Source organism: Ptychodera flava, chromosome 18 (genome assembly GCF_041260155.1).
Source record: "Ptychodera flava strain L36383 chromosome 18, AS_Pfla_20210202, whole genome shotgun sequence".
Classification (NCBI taxonomy): Eukaryota; Metazoa; Hemichordata; class Enteropneusta; family Ptychoderidae; genus Ptychodera; species Ptychodera flava.
The window spans coordinates 25,205,040-25,210,869 of NC_091945.1; positions in this window are offsets into that span (position 1 = coordinate 25,205,040).

The following is a 5,830-nucleotide window of genomic DNA, read 5'->3' on the forward strand; positions in this document are numbered from 1 at the left end:
CTCTGCACTTGTTCTGTCTCGTTTAGATTATTGCAATTGTCTCCTCTCTGGTTGCCCTAAACAGCTTATAGACAAGTTGCAAAGAGTGCAAAATGCTGCCGCTCGTCTCGTCTGTAATGCCAAATTGTACGATCATTTTCAACCCCTTTTGCAAAAATTACACTGGCTGCCTATTAGTTCTCGTATCCACTACAAAGTTGTATCTACTTGCTTCAATTCAGTTACAGGACCGCAATATCTCTCTGAACTTCTACATCAATACACTCCAAAAAGACAACTCCGTTCTTCCTCAGATTCTCGACTTCTCAGAATTCCAAGAGTATCCACAAAGACTTTTGGCGAGAGATCTTTCTCTTACATTGGCCCTGCATTATGGAACAAACTTCCTTCTGACCTTCGCCACTCCAGCTCTACCCTTTCTTTCCGTCGTTCCCTCAAGACTTTTCTCTTTAAACAGTAGTTTAACTTTTTTCGTTTTCCTTGTCTCCAGTCCCGGTGGTTCATTCATTTATTTCCCCTGTTATTTTTTGTTTCTATTGCGTCAAGAGCTCTGTTCAGAGATTAGGAGCATTACAAATGTACTTTATTATTATTATTACACTCGTTTTCGCTTTACTAGCGTGCTAAATGTACGCTCAAAATGGTATATACACATGCTGCCAATACACGTATAGTGGTGTTTGAGCTGTGCACGCATTATTGTACACAATGCATTGAACAGGACTTCTTATAGAATGACTGAATTTCAATGGCGCGGACACTGTAAACTCGGTCCAAATTGATTCTCTACGACATGAAGGTACTCTGAGACTTGTTTCGACGAAAGTTTAGGCGGCGGTCGAGACTAGATATACGAATACGAACCAAAATACAAATACTCACAATTTGGATGTATTTCTCTAAAATAAGAAAGAGAATTTACAAAATTTCCCCGCCAGGCACCAATTTCGATAGTGGAGGAGATACATGTTGTTCATCGAAGAGCACATCGAAGGTCGACGCAACAAAATTGGTGAAATAAACGCCGGTTGTCGTGACGTAGAACGACGACATGATAAATCCCGTATATTTGTCAAGAGTGGACCATTTCCATCAGGTAACTGTTTACTAGTCAAGAGTAAACAGTCAATTTTGTAAATAGTTGGGAAGCTTGGCTCGTGCATGTGTGATAATGTAAGATATTATCTGATTGAATAGCCTCAAGCTATGCATAGCTCTATTCAAGTCCACGGCTGACCAACATCATATGTTGCATTGTTCTACCATTCAATATTTATAAAAAATCTTAATTCATTGTTTTCTGTTTGCTGCGTACTATTCATTTCTTGTTCATTTTCAGAAAATCTTATTTACTTGACCACCATATTAAAATCTTTGTGGTGATTGTTTCAGTATTATTCTGTCAAATGATTTCATGGGTTTCTCAGCTTCTGTGCATTATTTACTAGGGTATGGTGCAAAGTGAAATAAAAATCATATGGTTGTCCCATTGGAGATGCTCGCCAGGAAAGAAATGTTTTGCTCTTAAGTACATGATCGAGACTTCATGCTTTCTAACTGGACATGTAATGGCTGTGACAGATGTTTTCCTGTAAGATAAGAGCGAACAAACCTTTCACCCAACATTTTAGGCGATTTCAGGCTACGTTAAAGCAAGCTCAAGGCGTATAACAATTAAAGTAGCTGAATACTTAGGTAAAATAAAACCCATGTTCATGTTTCTCTATTTCTTCTATTACTCTTACGAATATCTTTTTCAAAACATATGTTAAAGTGGTTTTAACGTCAACATTTTAACTTCAACATCTGTCGGGACATACATTGATATTTCGAACTATAGTTCGAAACATCTAGGCTGATATTCATAGCGTTAGATGCACAAAAAGTCGCTTGAACGTAAGTATCACATGTAAATTTGTAAATTTTACGTAATTTTCTCGTCAGTTAACCATTAACACCATGGGCTAAAAATGGAGTGAGTAGAGACCCAAACTATTGAATTTGCTAAATTTTCAAGGTATTTTATCTGATCGCTACAGTCTTGTTCCCATGGAATCGAAATTTCATTATTCAAAGACATTGCGGTATTAATTATAAAAGGACAGTGTCCTTACTGTTAAGCTTTTTACTTTGAATGTTGAATTGCTAAAAGCGATATACTATTTTAACAAAAAGATGATGTGAAATCTACGCATTTGACAATTTCCTAAGGAAGATGATGTCTCTATTGGCATTTTTTTTCGAATTTCTCCACCAAATGTTGTAGGACTCTATCAAATCCAAACGGTACTTTGCAATACTGTTTTATTTTATTCCAATCTTTTCCTAGGTAAACTGTTCAACAATGACCAACCCTTTATTTCTAGTGCCGCTGTGCATGTTTATGGTGTCAGTATTTGGAGAAATAATGATTCCAGTGAAGGATGCCGTTCTTTTACGTAAGCTTGATATTTACAATTGTAAGCATTTTCTTTCCCTTCATTAAAAAAAAGTTTTCCGAGGTCGAGGTAAACGTGATTCAGGCAAATCTTAGAACAGATTAGAAGCCTGTAACAATTTTACACCGTAATGTCGCGGTCCCTTTAGATGAAAGTAATAGCGCACGACCGAAAGCTCTGTTTACAGTAGCAGACACGATCTTTGCGTGGTAAACTCCTACATATTATATTTGGTACCATCTTGAATAGAAAGAATAACAATTTACGAAGAGAATAGTTAATTATATTTGATATCTTGTTGGCTGCTTGCACCACACGGTTTGCCTTGTCGACGCGTATTTGTTGCTCTAATGTATTCGGACGATCCGTCACCAAATAAAACCAAGAAGTTACCCAGTACACTCAGTGTCCACTAATACCACTTGTTAGGGCATGATCATTATTCACCTACATTTTAACATGTTATTTTAATGCAATCGGTCTACATTTAGCTGTGCACTTATCCGACCTTATATCAGTATCTACCAAATGCAACGTATGCAAGGAAATTATAAAATTGTCATGAAAAGTACGTGAAGAAAACATTCGGCCGTGAAGCATGCACTGTAGGAATATATATTACGATTAGTTTTGAAATTTTATACCTTTATCCCAGACTTCATCAGAAGAAATTGTCAGTTGAGCGAACGTTGACATTATTAATTACTTTTATCCATTTAGGAAGCAATGTCATATCAAAAGGCCATACAAAAAGACCTATTGACCCGGTTTCAATGTTATCAGCTAAAAACAAAAGTCAAAGTGGGACAATACAAATTTGCAATTACTATTCTTTTTTCCTGCCTTAACCTTTGTCTTGTGCTTTGGTCAAACGACATGACATTTAAATGAGTTGTTGGTAAAACTTAGGCTTCTCACCACAACAAGAGTTCGAGATAGTGATCGCGATACACACTTGTATAGACTTCCTAAGCGAGTGCCTCCCTGGGGAGGTTAACCCATTTTGACGACCTCTGTACTTCTAGAAACTGGATCGGGAATTTGTGTCGTATTATATGCCAGATATCAGCTTACCTCTGTGCTAATTTGGCTAAAAGAGACGGTGATTTCACAGATGACCTGCTCAGAAAATATGACAAGGAAAGGAGCTTTGCGCACAACAACAGTAACCACATCAATACAGTTTTACATGCAATCCCTGAACATGAATATTTTAATTGCTTAAAAACCCTAAAACAAAATAAAACCATTAACAGCAACACATCAAACAAAAACAAAAACAAAAACAAAAGAAGTTACCATATCGGACGTGAGTGTTGATGTTGAAAGCAGGACAAGTTGTGTTTGGATCCGTTACTTTTGTTTTAGAAGTATGTAATTTTCACATAGTAAAGTCAAACCGATGTGCGTCTGTCAGTATACGTCTCTGTGTCATCGATATTTCATAAAGGATGAAGTGATTGACATGAACTCTACTTCATAATTCTCAATAAGAGATTTTCTTTTACGATCAGAAACATCAAAATCTAAGATCCAATTAAGAACATGTGACATTGATTGCATATAATGTTTTCACATTAAATATGCCCTTCACTGTATCATACAAACAACACTTCATCCTTAACTAGGCAACGTTTGATAAACTTAGAAATTTTGTACACTCTTTCTCTTTTCAAATAAAGGAAATAAACGTTTCAAAATTGTTGAACAGAGTAACATTAATTATTGCAGTTAAGGTTTTAATGGTGAAGACAATAAAGATATTTTCCACTCATTTAATTATTGCATACAACAGCAGATGGCAGTAAGAGTGGAAACGCAGAAGCTAATGGAGTAAGTATGTGAAGTATTTCACAAAGAGTAAACGAGTTTCCTACTACCTTCTATCTGACCTTTTGTCTATCATCCTCATGTATCTCTACTATCTATCAATCCATGTATTTAAATTAAATATTTTATACACACACACATACATACATACATACATACATACATACATACATACATACATACATACATACATACATACATACATACATACATACATATACATAAGTACATACATACATACGTACGTACGTACGTTGAAGTAATGCAATATACGCTGTGATTGATTATTCCATTTGTGTTTGACGGTAATAGCCGTAATAAGTGTATATAAAGTTTCCGTTTTAGTGTACACATATCATGTAACCAATCTCGTGACAAGTGCTTTCGCTATGACAAGAGAGTTAGCCTCAGAAATGTTATTTGCAGCTTAAATTTATTTTGGCAATTTTAAAATTTGCAAAACACGGATTTTTCGTTGCTGTGCACTTTCCGCTAGAGCGGCCTAAAATTTACTTTGTGAATGCAAGTTTACCTAAGTTCTATCACCCATTCCTTCTGTGATATCAGACAATTGTTACTTTTTCCCTAAAGCAGTAAGAATAAAATGATACGATACAGAAGATGCGAGACATTTGATAAGAACATCTATGTATTTGCAACACAGAAATAACTTCCTATGGTGTACAGGATACTTAAAAGTTACACTAGCTTGTTAGTGCTTACAAAGCGTTCGTATCGTACAAAGAGTCGTATCAGTATCGTAAATGTGTCCATTGCAACCTAAATTTAACTATTTAGCCATTCGATTAAAAGTTGTTATTTTTTAAATACACACATTCGTAATGGTATGTTACAGTTCTTGTACTGCATTTTTGCACTGCACATGTTTAGGAGCATCGACTCCTGTTTGTCACGGGCGACTACAAACTATACAGAGGTAGCACCCGAGGCGGTAGCCTGCAACTAGAAGACATCGAAGAAATAACCGACGTTGATATGTTCCCTGACAGCAGTCTTATCGCTCTTGATACGCACGGGAGACTTAAGTGTAGAATAAATGGTTCTTGGTCGGATCCAATACCAAATTCATGTTGCATGATTGGTGTAACTGTCGCTGTAAACGATGGATTGTTCGGAGTCGGGGAGGACCACTCCGTGTACGTCTGGTCAAGTGATGGCGAGTCATGGGAGGAGCCAATACCTAACAGTGGTGGAGTTATAAAGACAGTGTTCTATATGAAAACATTGACGTTGTTTGGCCTAACGGTACAGGGAAACGATATACTGTATGCTACCTGGGCTAACCGATTCTGGAAGTCTTTTGGACACAATTATGGCAACGATCAGCTACAGGATATTACCATATTTGGAAATAAGCTTCTTCTGTTAAGGCGCGGTTTATTCGTGACTGCTTTTACCGCAGATCTAGGGCCGACCAGACGAACAATCTGACAGGTAAGATGAACTTACGGGTAAGCTGATATTGAAATTTTACATACTGTAAATACTATCATCAACAAAAAAGAAAAGAACGCTTATGAAATCACTAAAGCGCAAGCTCC